This window comes from Staurois parvus, unplaced genomic scaffold (genome assembly GCF_062004578.1).
Source record: "Staurois parvus isolate SC_StPar_1 unplaced genomic scaffold, SC_StPar_1.0 ptg000177l, whole genome shotgun sequence".
Lineage (NCBI taxonomy): Eukaryota > Metazoa > Chordata > Amphibia > Anura > Ranidae > Staurois > Staurois parvus.
Genome location: NW_028317973.1, coordinates 1,847,835 through 1,868,859, shown reverse-complemented (window position 1 = coordinate 1,868,859; position 21,025 = coordinate 1,847,835). Strand labels below are relative to the sequence as shown.

At 41.9% G+C, this 21,025-nt stretch overlaps 1 protein-coding gene across 1 annotated transcript in view; it reads right to left on the bottom strand.

Moving 5' to 3' along the window:
* MACROH2A2 (macroH2A.2 histone) overlaps nt 1–19,940 on the bottom strand; it is an 83,225-nt gene extending 63,285 nt beyond the window's left edge. Inside the window, exon 1 of the mRNA XM_089677090.1 lies at nt 19,696–19,940. The gene's annotated coding sequence lies outside the window, so the exon portion shown is untranslated. The remainder of the gene's footprint in view (nt 1–19,695) is intronic.
* Between the last annotated feature and the right edge of the window lie 1,085 nt (nt 19,941–21,025).

Here is a 21,025-nt window from a genome sequence, read left to right as displayed (position 1 = left end):
CTGGCAGGAAGACCGGGAAAAGATGGAAGTACCTGTGACAGCTGAGAGAGCCAACACTGCACCACTGGAGGGGATCGCTTCCTAGGCGAGTCTTCCATAATGTGCTAATAAACTGTGCATGCTAGTACATTATGGCATAAAACTCCAGGAGGACATTTTTTATTTTGTTTTTATGCAAAGGTTTAATTCCGCTTTAAGATGGCCATACACATAGATTTTTTTCGTTCAAATCCCTGGACCTGCTATATGATCATTTTATAGAAGCATGGGAACTGTAAATATATTTACACACACTTGTCTATACAAACAGATGTAGCACCCTCCTAGTATAGAATGCAAGATAAATTTACTATATTTGTTTTTCTCTTCTCAGGGTTTCACAGGCAGGGATGGAGTTTGATAGTTTCCCCTAGAAGAAACTTTCAGAGGTTAGGATAGGAAATTCAAATAACTGTCCTGAATATTTATTGTGCACTGACCAATCCCTGGGAAGGTGTGCCCCAAAGGTGGTCTGGGAGGTGGTAAATAGCCTTGAGAAGACTGTCTTTTCCCCGTCAGGGATGATCTGTGAGCTTCAGGGGACTGCCTGCTCCTGAGGCACTATTGAACTGTGTTGGACCTCTCTACCAGGGGACAGTATGGTGACACAGTTGGTTTGGGACTTGTGAGTCGAAATTTTTGACTGATGCACCACAACAGTACAGCACCCTTAACCCAACTTACTACCTTGAGATAGCACAGGGATTAACCTCATGGTCCCCAGCTGTGAGACTATAAACTATTCTGAAGCAAGCTCATGGTTTCCGGCTGTGAAAGCTACACTGTGCTACCTTTAGGGAAAGAAGAGTGTCCTCTGCTTAAAGTACTGAGCATTTTGGGGTATCCCATATCCCAATTCCTACCGTTTCCAGTTCTACTAGCAATAAATTACAAAAAAAGACAAACCCGAGATTGTTTATTGAAGTCAGAGTGAATGGATTGTTGCTTGTGTGACTGGGGACCTTTGCACTGTTTGGGAAGGGACTATTAAATTTAGTGGCCCCTGAAGGGGTAGCGCTACGCATATAATCAAATTATACCAATTCTTATAGTCCTAATGTTCTCCTGCTGAGTTATAGATAATGAGGTCAACACATATTTCATGCTCTGCAGGACTGGCACTAAATCTGGCCATGCTCTATCGGATTTTGTTCATAAGTTTTCAACCACTCAATTTCCTCCAAAGGTTAGTGGGATTAAATTGATTTTCAGTTTCAGCAATGAATGAAAATTCATTACATACAGTGAGAAAATTAAAAGGAGCAAGGGTGGAAAATGGCTTCTCAAACAGTTCTCGAACAGTTACAAGTTTCGAACTGTGAATGTGGTTTTCATCTAGGAAAAATATTGTATTGAAACCCGTTATATATGTCTGGGAAGTTCAAATACAAGGTCTGGATGAAAATTTTAAGATTTTTGAACGATAGCAAGACAGAATGCTCTGAACAATTTTTCTTGGAATGTTCGAACAAATCTAAAGCTGGCCATACATTATACAGTTTTCGCATTCAATTTCCATTAGATTTACCTTCAACAATGTACTGCAAGGGCCTGCCTGACTGCTTACAAGTTGAAAGTGTTTAGGTTTGACCTCACAATATATGGTTTTGGTAAATCTAAAGGAAAATTGTACAAGAAAATTGTATAATGTATGGCCGGCTTAAGAGAAAGGGTTCTCCTACACTTTCATTGCACAGGGAGTAAGCAGAAGAAATCTTCCACCAGCACATCTGAATGGGTGAAGTCTTTGTAGCTGCTGGTTTATCCACATTTTTAGCGACAGTTCTGTGGATTTTCTGTTCTTGGAAATGAAAAATAGAACTGATCAATTCCCAAACAATCAAATAGACATACCTTCCCTTTGGTTTAGTATCAATTATTTATTTATTACAGGTACTTATATATCACTGCCCAGGGCCATTTTAATGCATGGGCACCCCTGGGCACTGATGATAATCTTGCATTACATCATATTTGCCAACTGTCCCGGATTTTCTGGGACAGTCACACTTTTTACAGGGATGGCCCAGGTAGCGTCGCATAACCAATATTGTTCCCTCCTGATCTGGGCCCTCTAATTACTGAGTCCTTCTGCCTCCCCCTATGTACTGTGCCCTTTGTGTTGATTAGTCTTTCATTTATTGCATGTCTTCTTATTGTTTAAAATTAATTTTATTGAGAGTACTAGAAAATATAAGTTTAATTTTATCAGCTATTTATACTTTCATTCTTGAAAGTAGGTGTGTCAATTGGGGCAGGCTGGTAGGGTCCCTGGGGGATTATTTTGCCCAGGGGCCAATGCTATTAAAGACAGTCCTGTCACTGCCAATTTACATATACAGTCATGGCCGAAATTGTTGGCACCCTTGATATTTTTCCTGAAAATCAAGTATTTCACACAAAAAAGGTATTGCATTAACACATGTTTTGCTATACACATGTTTATTCCCTTTGTATGTATTGGAACAAATATAAAACAGAGGCAGAAAAGCAAATATGACATAATGTCACACAAAACCCCAAAAATGGGCTGGACAAAAGTATTGGCACCCTTAACTTAATATTTGGTTGCACACCCTTTGGAAAACATAACTGAAATCAGTCGCTTCCTATAACCATCAATAAGCTTCTGACACCTCTCACCCGGAATTTTGGACCACTCTTCCTTTGCAAACAGCTCCAGGTCTCTCTTATTGGAAGGACACCTTTTCCCAACAGCAATTTTAAGATCTCTCCACAGGTGTTCAATGGGATTTAGATCTGGGCTCATTGCTGGCCACTTCAGAACTCTCCAGCGCTTCTTTGCCATCCATTTCTGAGTGCTTTTTGACGTATGTTTGGGGTCATTGTCCTGCTGGAAGACCCAGGATCTTGGACGCAAACCCAGCTTTCTGACACTGGGCCCTACAGTGCGACCCAAAATCCTTTGGTAATCCTCAGATTTCATGATGCCTTGCACACAGTCAAGGCACCCAGTGCCAGAGGCAGCAAAACAACCCCAAAACATCATTGAACCTCCACCATATTTTACCGTAGGTACTGTGTTTTGTTCTTTGTAGGCCTCATTCCGTTTTCGGTAAACAGTAGAATGATGTGCTTTACCGAAAAGCTCTATCTTGGTCTCATCTGTCCACAAGACGTTTTCCCAGAAGGCTTTTGGCTTACTCAAGTACATTTTGGCAAACTGAAGTCTTGCTTTTTTATGTCTCTGTGTCAGCAGTGGGGTCCTCCTGGGTCTCCTGCCATAGCGTTTCATTTCATTTAAATGTCGACGGATAGTTCGCGCTGACACTGATGCTCCCTGAGCCTGCAGGACAGCTTGAATGTCTTTGGAACATGTTTGGGGCTGCTTATCCACCATCCGGACTATTCTGCGTTGCAATCTTTCATCAATTTTCCTCATCCGTCCACGACCAGGGAGATTAGCTACAGTGCCATGGGTTGCAAACTTCTTGATAATGTTGCGCACTGTGGACAAAGGCAAATCTAGTTCTCTGGAGATGGACTTGTAACCTTGAGATTGTTGATATTTTGCCACAATTTTGGTTCTCAGGTCCTCAGACAGTTCTCGTCTCCTCTTTCTGTTGTCCATGCTTAGTGTGGCACAGACAGACACACAATGCAAAGGTTAAGTGAACGTCTCTCTTTTTTATCTGCTTTCAGGTGTGATTTCTATATTGCCCACACCTGTTACTTGCCCCAGGTGAGTTTACAGGAGCATCACATGCTTGTAACATTCTTATTTATCCGCAGTTGTGAAAGGGTGCCAATACTTTTGTCCAGCCCATTTTTGGAGGTTTGTGTGACATTATGTCGAATTTGCTTTCTTTCCTCCCTTTTTTTGTTTTGTCCCAATACACACAAAGGGAATAAACATGTGTATAGCAAAACATGTGTTAATGCAATACGTTTCGTGAGAAATACATGATTTCCTGGAGAAATATCAAGGGTGCCAACAATTTCGGCCATGACTGTATACATTGTACGTCTGCATGAGTCCTGGCCTTCAAGGAGCTTGCAAATCTAAGTTGCCTTACTCACATTCATACACATACTAGGGCCAATTCACCTACTAGCATGTCTGTGGAATCCCACATAGGTACTGGAGAACATGAAAACTCTATGCAGGTAGTGCCATGGTTGAGATTTGAACCAACAACCACAGTGCTGGTTGCAAAAGTGCAAACCAGTTAGCCACTGAGCTGCCCAACTAAATCAGATTAAATCAAACTGAGTTAATTATCCAGGATGGAAAATTATCAATGATTTTGTATTGATCAACGGTACTGAAATATGTGAATATGATTGCATTTCGATTAATCAGATTATGAAACTGCATGGTGGCAGCTGATACGTGATAGATAATTTACAAGCATAAATTACGATTGCATTTTAACAATTAATCAAAATCCACCTCCCTGTGTGTAGCATATCAGTCAAATGGGTTGTTGACTGTAAATTGATTATTCCAATTGGAAAAGATCAGTCAGAAAACAGATTGATCATTTATGTCCACATATGACCATCAATAGGTTTATTTCGCACCAAAATCGTTCAGGACCCTTTTTTTTTCTGCACCTGATCACCCACGCAATCCGATTCTGTAAATCACATCGCATGAACGAGGTGCGATTTTGATGCGGTGTGGGAATCACACAGAAACCTGTGCAAATTTTGCACTGCATCAGTGAGAACTGGCACTTAAGCGCTCTGGACTACATAAAATAGAAGGATTTTAAAATGTTACAATTGAATACATAGTATATTATGGTGGCATTGAGCATGATTCACCTGAATATGCAAACTCTACAAAAAAAAAAATTAAAAAAAATTATATGCAAAATAATATTTACAATTATGTGTGCATGATCTGGGGTTAACACATGGGTACTTTGGGCCTGTGGGGAACCAGTGGGCAGAGACTTGGTGACGGTGACAATAATAGCTGCTGAGTATGCTAACTAGTACATGTACACTTTTAAGTACTGTGCTGTTCATTGCAGGCTAACTTTAACCTCTACAAGGTTGACTGCTGTCTAACTCTTTCACCAAAATGTCACCATAACGGCTGCAGAGTCTAATAAGAGAAAACCTTACAAACTATGGCTGCTTATTGCTATGCCTAGCTTATTGGTCCAGGCAACAAACAAAATGGCGGATTTATGACATCCTATGAGTTTATTATCTATTTAATTCTATTTGTTTCTCTCTTCCTTTCCATCAATCTTTTTCATTGCTACTAAAGACCTAATTTGTCAACTACTAGCACTTGGTCTCGACTGCCCCTGACCTTCTACCCATTTAGATAGTGTTGGAGAATGATGTAAAAATGTGATTTATGATAAAGGCAATGTCATAATCTTTGTACATTCACTCCACTATTCATCCACCAGATTTGTTCGTGCAACTGGTTTTGAAGATGAGCTTGTTCCCAGGTCTGCTGGTGTTGTAGAGAACTGGTACAAGGAAGCCCTTTATAGTTCATTTCTACATTTCATATAATTCTCTCCAATTACTGAGAGCCTGGGCCATTAGATACCCAATATATAAAGATAGTATGGCACATGGCTTTATTGATATTACAGAATAAATGACCTAGGCCCAAGCAGCGATTTCCTGCGTACGATTGGCCCTGTACGCACACTCATCAATTAATGCGAGTTTCTGCATTTAACTGCGGGAGCTGTCAGCCTCCCATTTATTTCAATGGGGCTTCCACCTACAACTAATCACGAGGAACCACCACGTGGTCTCTCATGTGTAACTGCCAACAGCCCCATTCGCAAGTGTGAATAGGGCCTTATGGAGTCTTCCTAGGATATCATTTAATAACTTGAATATCTAAATTCAGTCTGTGTAAACGCCAGAAACATATATATAGCGCCGTCAATTTACACAGCGCTTTACATATATATTGTATATTTACATCAGTCCCTAACCCTCAAGGAGTGTACAATCTAAGGTCCCTAACTTACATTCATACATACACATACTAGGGCCAATTTAGACAGGATCCAATTAACCTACCAGCATGTCTTTGGAGTGTGGGAGGAAACCGGAGTACCCAGAGAAAGCCCGAGTACCCAAAGGAAGTCCATGCAGGCACAGGGAGAACATGCAAACTCCAGGCAGGTGGTGCCCTGGCTGGGATTCAAACCAACAACCCTAGTATTGACAAGCAGAAGGGCTAACCATTTAGCCACTGTGCTGCCCATAAGAGTTTTAGGAAATTGGTATTGGTTACTTATACTCCATATATACTAAGAAAACACTTTTTTTTTTTTTATAGTGACTCTGTCACCAAGGGGCACTTCTTTGGTCATAAAGCACAAGGACCTAGAGATGCACATACCCGCAGAAGGTACCCAAACCTTCTTGTCATGGTTAAATCTCAGGATGCATTGACAGGCAAAATGTCTGCACTTCCTGTCAAAAGCTCATCCGCCTGTAGCGGTATTTGGAAGGGAGGGTTGGGTGCACCCTTTCATGTTTCTGTAGAGTGACATCAGGCAGGATTGTGTCCCTGTGATCACCTGGAGTGTGGAGATTTGAGAGATCACATGACTACTGCAGTGTTCTGTGCTCTAGAAAGAACCCAGTAGAGGACTGACTTGTCCTCTGTAGTGGGCTCCAGACAACCATCTTGGAGAAGCCATGTTTAAAGAGACAGGATTCCATCAAAATGTGGTGGCCATTTTTGGTGATCAGATTTATAAATATTATAAATATCACTTACAGCATAACAGGGTGGTCCTTGATGGAAAGCACAGAGGACAGCCACCATCATGTGCAACTGTGAGCTTGGTCCACATGGCTGCCTCTTCTACAGAGCAGGGTTGCTTCTCAATGAAGCAAGGATCCTTCAAAGAAGTAGAGTGAGACCAGGCTGCAATCATATGACACGCAGATGCATTTTACATGAGGGCTTTCCCTTTTGAGGGAGGCTGGAGAACCCCTAAGTGAACCAGAATAGAACTACAAGGCTCTGTGAACATCCATCCTGGCAGAGTTTGGGATTTTCAACTTTTAAGAGACTAACTGAGTACCCTCCCTCCTAGACTGTAAGCTCGAAAGAGCAGGGCCCTCGAACCCCTTGTGTATTGTATTGTTTCTGTCTTGTCTCATGTTCTGTCCCCCTTGCTATTGTACAGCGCTGAGCGCTATATAAATACTGTATAATAATAATACTACGGTACCTATTTCACTGTGAGCACCTAGAACTAAAGTTATGGCGGATGTTTATTTTATTGAGATTTGCCTTAGGCCACCATGTTGGAAATGCCTCCTTATGACAACAAGATTGTTTGCTGACAAATTATGATAAAATAATACTGTTAAAATACAATCCAAACCCCCTGGACATTATTGTGCTGGGAAGAAGATTGAGTGAAACTGCTAATGAGCTCGCAGGGAAGGATTAGTTAGACTGTACAAGGGAGGTTGGGATGCAGTAAAGCTCTTGAGTCTATTTGTTATTATTATTACTATTACAGATACTTATATAGTGCGCCCAATTTATGCAGTGCTCTACATATATTGTGTATTCACATCAGTCCCTAACCCTCAAGGGGCGTACAATGTAAGGTCCCTAACTCACATTCATACATACACATACAATTTAGATATGATACAGTTAACTTACCAGCATGTCTTTGGAGTGTGTAAGGAAACCAGAGTACCCGGAGGAAACCCACACAGGCACAGGGAGAACATGCAAGCTCCAGGCAGATGGTGTCATGGTTGGGATTCCAACCAATGATCCTAGTACTGCCAGGCGGAAGTTCTAACCACTTACCACTGTTAAAGTGGACTGAGCATTTGGGGCTGCAGCATCTCAGCGGCCTGGTGCGGTGTGGACCCCTCAAACAGTGTTGGAGCTACTGGGAACATAGAGGACTCTTGAGTCAAGGAGTTCCCCATGTTAAACTGTGTAATAGTGAGCCATAGATAAGGCCTGGGTTACCAACTTTCCTACATTAGAACATTTTAGAAAGCTCTTGCAGGATTCTGAAGCTTAGAGTAATATGGAGGGGCGATTGCAACTCTGATGTATCCCAATCACTTGGGGGAGGCCTGACTTTAACAATCTGTTATGTATTTGGTATACATCTACACACCTTATCCTACCCCCTGAATGTTTCCACTGCCTATCATAGTGACAGACCAACATGAATGCCTGAAGCTGGGGCTAAGTGGCAAGTGCAGACAGTATCCAGAAGTTTTGCCTGTCATAATAGTCTGGGATTTGACCATGACAAGGAGGTTTGGGAGGCTGCTGCAGGTATTTTCATCTCTATTTGCCCACACATCATACTTGCAGCACTTTCCCCCCTGCAGACAAGAGAATGTAAAAACTAAAGGCACGAATGAGCAAATAGAAATGACTAGGCACTACGGCCCCTTTTACATGGGCAAACAACGCCAGTGGATCTTTCCGCTGATCCCCGCTGAGCAGGCGGATGACAGGTCCGTGTCTGCTCTGCTCATTCAGACCCGACACAGATTCAACCCGCACTCCTCTATGGGCAGTCGGATGTAAATGGACCGCCTGTCCGTTTACATCTGACCGCCATCAGTCTGTTTTCAGCGGATTGCATGCAGGCAGGTATAAATGGTCACATATTTGATTATATCTGCAGCTCCAAAGAGGGCAATGGATGGTCCAATAGGGTCTGCCTGAAAAATGGACAGGTGGATTGGTCCACCCATATGAAAGGGGCCCAATGCTGTATTTACATTATAATGTTATAAAAACAATCTGTTATAGCATGCATTTTTAAATGCACATTGGACCATATGCACCAGCTGCCTGGAGTTTGCATATTCTCCCTGTGCCTGCATGGGTTTCCTCCAGGTACTCCGGTTTCCTTCCACACTCCAAAGACATGCTAGTAGGTTAACTGGATCCTGTCTAAATTGTCCCTAGTATGTGTATGTATGAATGTGAGTTAGGGATCTAAGACTGTACTCCCCTTGTGGGTTAGGGACTGATGTGAATATACAATATATGTAAAGCGCTGCGTAATTTGATAGTGCTATAGAAGTACCTGAAATAAATAAATATAATAATATTGCTGCAGTTTACTGTGTTTTTGTGTATTGTTCAAGTGACAAAAAAAATGAACAACACACCAAAATTACAGTAAAATGGACACCAAAGTGTATTAAATTCCAGGAAAATACACATTAAACACGTGTTTTTATAACCCTATAATGTAAATTCAGTTTAATGATGTAATCTGATCTACAGCATCCAATAGTTTCTTCATTTCACAACAATAACATGAAATCTGGTTTCTGTGTACTATGATACCTTGCATATAGTAAAAGTGCTTTGCATCTCTTCAAGACTGAATTATCCAAGACCAGGGGCGGACTGACCATTCGAGCACTCGGGCACTGCCGAAGGCCCGGGTCAGTAGGGGGCCCCATGAAATGCCCCTGGTACCTTTTTATAGGCTTTTTTGGGTGTGCTTTGAGTGTGGGCAAGGACACAGGGGTCCCATGATCCCCTATTTCCCAGGGGCCCCATGAGTTATCAGTCCACCCCTGTCCAAGACTGATCCAAATCAAAATGGCCACCTTACTTCAATTTATGTTACACAGATGCTGATTCTTTTTTTTTTTACCACATCTGTCACAGCAGTTGCTATATTCCGTATATATACTGTGAAACTTATTGAAACAAAAAACTCCAGAAGTATTGCCAGCATACTGGGAAATATTTACAACTGACATTTGTGATTCTTATGTATCCTTATTTTTTAATGCTTTTCATATACAAAAGGAAACTCAAACATTTATAAACACTTTAACCTACACATACATTGTGGGATGGGGGTGGGGGGCATCAAAAGTCACAACAGTCTGGGAACAGTCTAGCTTTATTAGCCCCCATTCACTCACAGTAATTTGAAGCTCCTTTCAAAAAGTGCTTCAACTCTCGACACCAATGTGCAAAATATTTCCAATTGACATGACTAAATTTCTTTAGTTTCAGCCCTGGTTCACACTGATAGGGTGCGGAATTCGCAGCGGTTTCTGTGCGAATTCCACACCGCATCACAATCACACCGCGTTCATGCGAAGCGCTGCGGGTGTCTATAAGTTAACAATACCCCAAAATCGGTCCGCAAAACGCAGTGCGATGTGCAGAATCGGATCACATAGGTGTGAATACTCATGCGATCTGATTCTAGTGCGGACCAAAAAAAGGATCCTGCACTTTTTGGTGCGGATGTGGTGCACCGCACAGGATTCGCATGTGATTTGCACAGGAATGCAGTGCCGTTCCTGTGCGAATCACATGCGATAAACCACACCACACATGTGTGAACCCAGGCTAAGGCTGATCATACACTATACAATATGATAGTGCAATCTCCTTTAAATCCACCATCTACTGTGTAGTAATTATTTTATACGAATGGATTGTTTAGGTTTGTCTTCATATTGCATAGCTTTGGTAAAGCTAAACAGGATTGTACAGAAATTGTACAAATTGTACAGAAATTGTACAATCAGATGGAATAACGTATAGCTTATAACAGAGCGGACAGAGCAGCACAGTGGCTAAAAGGGCAGCACAGTGGCTAAAAGGGCAGCACAGTGGCTAAATGGGTAGCACAGTGGCTAAATGGGCAGCACAATGCATCAGTGGTTAGCATTTCCACCTGGCAGTACTAGGGTCGCTGGTTCGAGTCCCAACCACGGCACCTCCTGCCTGGAGTTTGCATGTTCTTGTGCCTGCGTGGGTTTCCTCTGGGTACTCTGGTTTCCTCCTACACTCCAAAGACATGCTGGTAGGTTAATTGGCTCCTGTCTAAATTGGCCCTAGTATGTGTATGTATGAATGTAAATTAGGGACCCTAGATTGTACGCCCCTTGAGGATTATGGACTGATGTGAATGTACAATACATATGTAAAGCACTGCGTAAATTGACTGTGCTATACAAGTACCAGAAATATATAATATAACACTGAGTGTATTGCATCGGTTAAAAAAGAAGAGTCTTATACTGGCTATACGTATATTGATAAACAATCAATTTCCTTTGGATTCGATTTCTTCCATTAGGTATAATCAATATATAAGCTCCAAGGAGTAGGGCCCTCCTAACCCGCTTGTATTGTCTCCCGTTATATTGTAAAGTGCTGAGCAAACTGTTGGCGCCATATAAATCCTGTATAATAATAATATATATAGCCCACTACCTATTTGATCAATGTGCCATATACTGTATGACAAAGTGGGTTTTGATTAAGGCCCCTTTCAGATGGGGAAGACCCGTCGGTGGATCCACTTGCTCAGCAGGGGATCTCTCCACTGATCCCCGCTGAGCAAGTGGATGACAGGTCTGCTGCAGAGCGGTACAGACACAGCCCGCTGTTCCGCCTGGACTGCCTGTCAGTTTCCACCCGACTGTCGGACGGATGGGGAATGGATCCCCATCTGTCTCTTTTTAGCGTACAGGATCGGATGCCGGCGAGTGTCAGCAGATACATGTCCGCTGACACCCACCACTCCATAAAGGTCTATAGAAGGTCCGATCGGGTCTGCCTGACAAACTGACAAGCGAACCCGATTGGACCATCAATGTGAAAGAGGCCTTATGGATAAAATACGATTATAAGTTAAAATCCCAAATTCGACCAGATCTTTGTTTCCACCGTGTAATCTCATAATCTGATCGTTCCAAATAGGACTGTATTCAAGAATAAAGTATTTTAACCTTGTTTGCCTTTCAATGCAAAACAATCAATAATTTTCTGCCCTGGATGATTGATACAGTTTGATCGAGTCCGGTCTAAATTGAGCTTTCATTGATTGTAGGGAAATTATGGCTTTCAATTCTTTGCCAATTTGATCGTTTTGAACGAATCACACATTGATTGGATAATAAAATGGAAGTGTGTATGGCCACTGTTAGGTCTCATTTACACCCCAATCTCTGTGTTCTGTGTACAGTGTGGCATACAGCGCATTTTTTGGCATAATTTATTTTTCGTCACTACTAAAACCTGCATTTTAGGATCTGCCTGGTCTATTTGCATTTGTTGTTCCCATGCAAAAAAAAAATTCATGCTGCTCTTTTCTTTTTTTTGAGGCACTGGAACTGAAGGCAATAGTGTGAAATAGGATGATTAGAAACTATTGATTTTAGGGCTGTTCACACCACAATTCCTGCATTCCTGATGCATTTACACACTTTTGTTTTGAGTATCTTTTACCTTCTTTTATTTTTTTTCTATTTATTTATTTTTTTATCCCTTAAAAAAATCTTTGTACAATTTCTGTTCTGCTGTGTTTTCGATGCGTTTGCATGCATTTGCTGTGTTCCATACAGAAATAATGCAGCACAATCTACTTTTATTGGTTGAAATGGTGTGAACTAGGGCCATTGAAAATGCATTGGACTGCATCTGATGTAAGCCAGCCCTTAGGCAAGCCATAGATTATGCAATTTTCTTTGCTTCCACCATGGGTAGAAGAAAAAGATAATCAATCAATTCCCCTATCAACACCATGGGTAGAAGAAAAAGATAATCAATCAATTCCCCTATCAACACAGTCAGTGTTGATGGGGGAATCCCTCCTGCTGTGCTACTGTGTTCTGCCAGCAGGGAGCCTTCCCTGCCCACAGAACACAATGATCACTTCAAAGACATGCTGGTAGGTAAACTAGCCCTAGTATGTGTATGGATGTGAGTTAGTGACCTCAGATTGTAAACTCCTTGAGGGCAGGGGCTGATGTGAATGTACTATATTTGTAAAGCACTGTGTAAATTGATGGCGCTAAATAAGTACCTGTAATAAATAAATAAATCACATCTGGAGGTTAAAGCCGCCAGCAGTGATCACATGCAAAAAATCCAAAACGTTGGTTGTACTGAAGTTCATTGATGGATCAACTTCAGTAAAAGCAGCCTGCCGATAGACGGACTGAATCTTGTCCGGTCCCTGCTGAACTGGCGGAGATTTGATTCATCTATGGCAGGCTTCACGTGCGTGCGTTCAGGGTGCATTTAAAAAAAAATAAAAGAACAACTGCGTCTTGGGTAAACCTGTATAGGGTCAATCGGCTAAAAAAAACCTACTGCATCTTGGGTAAACCTGTATAGGGTCAATCAGCTAAAAAAACCAACTGCATCTTGGGTAAACCTGTATAGGGTCAATCGGCTGAAAAAACCAACTGCATCTGGGGTAAACCTGTACAGGGTCAATCGGCTATGGCAGAATCTTAGCGACCATGTTGCATTATGCAGTAGCACTGTGATACATTGTTCAAGAATACGATTGTGTTTTGATCAATCAGATTATGAGATTACATGGTGGAAATACAGATGTGCACGGTAATTTACCATCAAAGGTTATGATCGTATTTTAGCTATCAATCCAAATCCACTTCCCTGCGTGTGGCAAATCGACTGAATGGATTGTCGACTACAGATCGATTATACCTAATGGAAAAGGTCGATCAGAGAAGAAATCTATTATTCATTGAAGCATGTATGGCCACAGTTTGTTTTAATATATTATTCTTGCAATAAATGATCTTTATAGAAAAGTGGTCACTAACAGGTTAAATCCTTAACAGTCAGGCTGCTCTCATATCTAACTAGGAAGTATGCACAAGGGGCCTCTTAAAAACAACACAGGAAAGGAAATTGTGTTAGCTGTGGATAAAAGTCATACTATATTTTCTATTATTGGGTCTAGTAGCTTGACAGCTGACACAGTTTTATGGTATATGAACATGGCTGTAAAAAAAAAAAAATACAATTCAAAGGGTTTTTTGTTTACAGATCTGAATGCAGGTGTATTGCTTTCAATGGAGACATGCGCAAAGGTGCGTAAATATGTACTACATTCACATCCGTAACCACACATCCAAAAAGCTGCATCGGAGGACATGCATCCTATGTGCATACACATGTAAAGGCATGTATACACATATCATAAAGGCAAAGAGTGTATTCTGGGATTGAAAATAAGAGGATATAGAAACAGAAGTTTAGGCATTTGCACACATCTAGACACAAGCATTTTATTGATCATCATTGCAGAAATGTTGTGCCAGAAAAAACAGGCCTATACGATTGGTCAAATTCTTATTGCATGTAGACTTAAAAAACGCTAGTGTGCATGGAGCCTAATAGGAAATCATTCTTTGCATGAAGGTAAAAAACCTTCAGTGTGCAGCTCCCCCCTCAGCCCCCCTATTACGTAACTGAGCCCAAGCCCAATCCAGCGCTGTGCATGGGAGTCTCAGCTCTCCTGGGTCTCTCTCTCCTCATTGCCTGAGACACAGCAGCAGAAGCCATTGATTCCTGCTGCTGTCAATCACAGCCAGTGTGGAGGGAGCGGGGGCAGTACTGAGCCACGCTCTGCGTGTCCTACAAACACAGAGAGGTGGCTCGGGAGCAAGCATGCACGAGTGCCCCCAGTGCAAGTAGCTTGCGCTGGGGGCATTTGATAAGGGGGACGGGCCACAAGCGCCAGCGGAGGACCAAAGAAGAGGAGGATCTGTGCTGCTCTGTGCAAAACCATTACACAGATCAGGTAACTGTGACAAAAAATAACCTTTAGAACCACTTTAAGGCTCCATGCACACTAGCTTTTCAAGCTAAAAAAAAACGCTGCATAAAAAATGCTGGTAATAGCGTTTTAGAAGTGTTTAGGAGTGTTAGCATTTTATTAGTGTTTTTACAGTACGTGTAGAGGGAAAAAAAAATTAAAAAGCTAGAAAAAAGCTATTTGGAGCGTTTAGCGTTTTTCCCTGCTGCTCTACAAAAACAATTTTTTTTCTGCTACAAGATGCTGAAACTCAAAAAATGCCAATAGCCTAAAGTAGCAGACACATAGGAAAACACCATTTGGCTTCTAGCAGCGTTAAAAAAACGCTAGTGTGCATGGATCCTCAGAATGTATCCTTGAAAAGAATATGCTGTATATTTGTAAACCTACGTTTACCATAAGCCCCTGTTCACAATGCTGCGACCATGCAATATGAGACACATAGGGGTTTATTTACTAAAACTGGAGAGTGCAAAATCAGACTCCCTTCTGCATAGAAACCAATCAGCTTCCAGGTTTCATTGCCAAAGCTTCATTGAACAAGCTGAGGTTAGAAGCTGATTGGTTTCTATGCAGAAGGGAGTCTGATTTTGGACTCTCCAGCTTTAGTAAATAAACCCCATAAAGTCCCAAGACAAGAGAAAATACTTTTATTTCAATGGCGGCCATTTCAACCAATGTGACTCAAGTTGCTGCGACTTTTAAAAAGGTTCCTGCACAAATTTGAGGCGACTTAGGGTCCCGTAGACTCTAATGTTGCATGAATGTCGCAAGCAAGTTGCAATAGAATTCACATGACAATGGGGTTGCAGCAATGCGAACCGAGGTTTAGGCTGAACTCCAGGAAAAAAAAATATTGGGGGCTATTTACTAAAACTGCATGGTGCAAAATCTGGCTAAAGTGGACACAAACTTTTGGGAACACTTTCTTGGGATTGCAGCCACCCCCTGTCATAGTTAGGGCCAGTTCACACTACATGCATTTAGTATGTTTTTTTTCTGCTTTCAAAATGCACAGAAAGTAGGTTATATGGTTGTCAATGTCATAGTTCACATCAGTGCTTGCAGTTCCAGTGCGTTCTGGATGCAAAAAAAAAGAACAGGCTGCATTTTTCCTGCATAGAACTGTACTGGAATGTGGTACAATGCATCAAAAACGCACATGTCCCCATTTAAATTAAAGAAAAAAAGAGGGGAAAAAATTAACTGGAATGCATAAAAAATGCACTGGAATGCACCAAAAATGCACTGGAGCACACATGTCCCTATTTGAATTGAAGAAGAAGAGAAGGGGAAAAATGAACTGGAACACATCAAAACATGCAAAAAACACGCATGCGGAAACGCATCAGGCACACATCTGGACAGCATTTCTATAGTGGGAACCGGCCCTCAAGTATATTTAGGTATGAAGTTGTTATGTTTGATCCCTTAATTATACAAAAAAGGATGGAAAGGATCCAATCAGGATTCATGGAAAAGTCTGCAGCATCAGCTGGGATAAAGGGCACCTGGACTCTCTGGAATCGCAGTGGCCAGTCTGCAGTCTCCCTCCCGTCACATGCACTTTGTGTGGTGCTGTCACCCTGGAGTCAGGGGGGGGGGGTGTCATATGAGGTCTAAGATGGCTCGAGTTCTAATAATTGAGCCAGAAAACACCATCTGTTATATTGCATGTTGAAAACGCATTTATTGATATTGATTTATTGTTTAACACCAATAAAGTGCCGCAGCCATTTCTTGCTGCATTTTTCTTAATGGTCTTTCTTTAATTGGTTGTGTTTGGGGAATATGGTGGCGGGGGGTACTTCAGCCCCAACCAATCAGCTTCCAGGTTTTACTGAACAAGCTGAAATTAATTGAACACGCTGATTGGCTACCATGCATTCTGCACCAGAGTGCACCAGTTTTAGTAAGGCTAGGTTCACACCTTTGCAGTTTGATTTAAGCTGTTTCTGCGTTGCGTTTTTACACCTGCGTTTTTTTTATTTTTCTTGTTGCTAGGCAGATTTAAAATGCAAAACGCATCAAAAATGCTGCAAAAACCCAGCAAAAAACGCAGTACATGCTTTTCTGCAGCATTTCCTTTGAAGTCTATAGAATCAAAAATGCAACTTTTTTGCATTCAAAAAAAGTCGTCCCTAACCCCTTCCAAAAAACGCACCGGGTGAAAACGTAGAGATGTGAACGTGCCTCGTAGGAAATCATGATAAATGGACTGTACTGCATTTCTGCAAAACGCTGCAGAAAACGCTTGGGTGTGAACCTAGGGTGACTCTCCCCCACTGTCTCAATACAAAAGGCCTCTCCCCCACCCCTTGCCACTGTTTTTTTTTTATAGGGGGGGGACAGGTACCTGATTTTGACAGGTCCCCGCTCCCACTAACGACTCTGAAGTTTGCCCCCACCCCCATGCTGTCCTCTGGGACACTTCACAGGTCCCAGAAGACTGTGGCCCATAGCGCATGTGCAATAAAAGACCGTCTGTGAAGCCGCAAGGCTTCACTGCCGGTTTCCCTTAGTCAAGATGGCAGCGCCAGCATCCGATAGCCAATTGAAGAATCGGCTCGGGGTTAAGCCACCGCTGGATCCCTGGACAGGTAAGTGCCCTAATAATAAAATAGCAGCTACAGTATTTGTAGCTGCTGACTTTTAATTTTTGGGAGGGGGGGCAGGACTTCACTTTAAATCATGGTGTCCTTTGTGTATTTCCTTCATATATGTGCAGTAATCTAGCATGAAACAACTACTTGCCTCTTCCTGTAATAAAGACCAGTCCCTGCTGTTCTCTCTCCTTGTGCAGGGCGACTGGTCTTATCGCCACCCCCCTATAGTTTTCTGCAGGTAGCCTGTAGTGGTTGGAGCCTACTGGGCCCCTCCTACATCTCTATTCTCTAAACAGGCTTTGTATAGCACTGCGATGATGTCACTGCTACTTTTACAAGGTAATATCTGAGTTTGCAAAGGTATTTGTTGCACACAATGTCAATTTATATAAATGTGGTTATTGACGGATATATTTAAGTGAAAGGTTTTGTGACTGGACAGAGCACAGAATAGGAGCTGGTTTAATGATGTCAGATCAGTTTTGATTGGTAGCTATTGGTTAAGGTGCTGTACACAATGCCCTGTACTGAGATCCGCTCATCTGTGTGTATACAGAAAAAAAACAGATGATTTTATTTTATCAATTTTTCACTGATGATTTAACATTTTTATTAATTTTTAATTGATACTATTTTTTATTCATATTAATTTTTGTGCTGTGTTTATATTGGTTTTAAGGTTTGATGTTTTTCATCGATGAACAGCAGCACTAATTATTATCTGGTTAGGTTCAGGCGCGGGTTTATTTCACAGAAAAAAAAAATATTACTAAATGTATTTATAGCTCACAAAAAAAAAAACAAACCTGAAAATAATGAATGAATTTATGTCCAGACCCCCAATTTATACATCACACTTATTGTAAAACACCAAATATATTATATGATGGGCATATATCAAATATTTCTAATAATCATTTCATTTAACGTCTGCGGCATAAATCTGTCTTCCAATCAAATCGGTTTATTTTTATGTGATGAGGAGAAATGATGAAGACAGCTGAAGTGGCGAGGATTAGTTCAAAGACGCAGCATAATGGGATTTATTGAAGAGCTGAAGTACGCGCTTTGTTACAGTAACAAAACATCCCTGACAAGGTGGAATAAATCCTTCACGCCAAGGTGATGTCAGAACTTTCACTTTATCGCATCTGCAGCCAAGCTGCATACAATGAATGGAGGCGGCCCAGCGTTTGCACACACAGACCGCCCGTCTGACCGGGTAAACCTCACGGAACATGTCTTGTTGCTGCAGGAAAATGGAGCCAGAAAAGCGTCTGTAAATGGAGGAAGAATGTGGGATTGCTCCTCCAAGACTCCCAACGCTCGGTGTCTGCCTCTTTAAGAGGCCTAGTTGTAAAACCACAGGCAGCAAAGCCTGGAGATCCGGATTATCCGCAAAAATATGACAAGAAATCCACATACAACAACACCTTCTTTACGGTTTAAGGCAAAGGGCGTTTTGCAATTGTTAGATCAGAAATCCTGTCCAAAAATAAAAACAACAAAAAACAAAAAAGGCACAAATGCTTAGAGACAAATAATATGTAATTCAAACATAAACAGAAAGGTAAGCAAGATGAGGAACACTTAGAGCAAGAATCTTTTCCCTGGGGGGGGGGGGGGGAAATTAGCCCTCAGGGGAAGAGGGGGGGGGGGGCAGCGAAGCTGAAGGACCAGACTGATCCTCAGAATCTGAAAACAAACCGGCGTCTAGGAATTAAAATGACAGCTGGAATGAAAAGAGCAGGAAGGGTTACCTAGGTGCTCTCATCCATTCTTAGCAGATTGCATTTATTGTTACTTCCAGAGAAATGCCGGGGAATAAAATAGGTAAAAACAAAACATAAAAAAAAAAATACATAAATTGATAGCAAGACCTTAAGAAAATAAAAGCATGAAAAAACAGATGCAACGGAAATAATAAAACATAGTAATAAAAATGCATTAACCGAAAAAGGAAAAAAAAACATTTTAAATAATTGAACGATTGGCAGGCACAGCTACGGTACGCAGGCCCAGGAAGTGGGGGACGTGGGTAACAATAAGTGATCCCTGCGTTGAATTCTTTCGCCGTCAAATTTGGCGTGCGATCTTCAGAGGAATGATGTGACGGCTAGATTTCATCCTCTTACCCCAGGCACATGTAAACAAGACAAGAGATGGAGCCTAATAAAGGGATATTAAAGTGGAAATATCTTGCATGGCGAGAAGGGGGGTGACAAGTCTATATTTGTGTCTCCTCCCCTTCGGCGCTGGGTGCTGATTTTTTCCTGGGTCTAAATCATAATCCACACCGGGGTCATTTCTAATCACAGTCATCGCACAGCTAGGATAAGGGGAAGGGTGGGGGGGTGGTTCCCCTTTAAATGCATTTTATTTTTCTGTTTGATCCTCGCTGTTTGTGCCTATTAATTTGCAGAGCAGCAGCAGCAGCCATTCATTGAAAGAGATCTGCACACCAGGCTTACCTTCCTCTATAGACTACTCCTATCCCTCCTGTCTGTTCCTTCCCGGAGATGCCAGGATGCAAGTTGGAGAAGGCTGGCCTCTTCTTTTTTTTATTGTTCCTATTGTTATTGTTTTGTCTTTTGGATTCCTTTTGTATTATTTTATTTTCTTCCCTCCCCCCTTCCAGTGTGTAAATGGAAGCTCTGAAAGCTGATAGTAAAACCAGGAGGTGGGACACAGGGCACAGAAGAGAGAGAAGGGATGGAGGGAGGGAGGCGGGGAGAGGGCCCTGCTCCCAGTACACATTCAAATCTATCACCACCCCTAGGTGGGGTTTTCAGCGGCTGGGAGAGCAGCAGCCTTGTGCTGGTGTAGGCCAGGAAAGCACAAAGTTTGGCCTTAAAGGCATACAGGCCATAGACGGGGAAAGATCACTTAGACGCACAAAAGTTTTTTGATGTCGCCACGCCTGAAACCGAACGTTTGGAAACCGATAAAAGTGAACGTTTTTAGCTTTTGCGTGCTTTTTTTTTTTATGTAGGAGGAAAGTTGCTTCCTCTTTTCTGTGTGTTTATATATGCCGAGGACAGTGACATGCTATGCAGCGTGTGTACACAGCCGGATACATGAGCCGCACAAACGTAGGCCGAGCGGGGAACCTAAGGGTCGGTTTACACTATAGAAACACAGTCCAGATGCGTTTCCGTATGTGCGTTTTTTATGCAACACAGTTCATTTTCTCCCCTCTCTTTTTCTACAATTTAAATAGGGACATGTGCGTTCCAGTGCGGTTTTGGTGCGTTTTTTTATGCGTTTTACCGTTTTGATGTATTTGATGCGTTTTACCAGTACAGTACTGTGCAGAAAAAAATGCAGCCTGTTCTTTTTTTTCCTGCAACCGGAACGCACTGGAACTTCAAGCACTGATGTGAACTATGACAGTGACAACCATATAACCACTATAGAAACGCAGTTCAGATGCGTTTCCACATGTGCGTTTTTTATGCAACACAGTTAATTTTCTCCCCTCTCTGTTTCTACAATTTAAATAGGGACATGTGCGTTCCAGTGCGGTTTTGGTGCGTTTTTTATGCGTTTTACCGTTTTGATGCATTTGATGCGTTTTACCAGTACAGTACTGTGCAGAAAAAAATGCAGCCTGTTCTGTTTTTTTTCTGCAACCGGAACGCACTGGAACTTCAAGCACTGATGTGAACTATGACAGTGACAACCATATAACCTGCACAGTGGCTAAATGATTAGCCATTTTGCCTGGCAGTGCTAGGGTCGTTGGTTTAAATCCCAGCCATGGCACCACCTGCCTGGAGTTTGCATGTTCTCCCTGTGCCT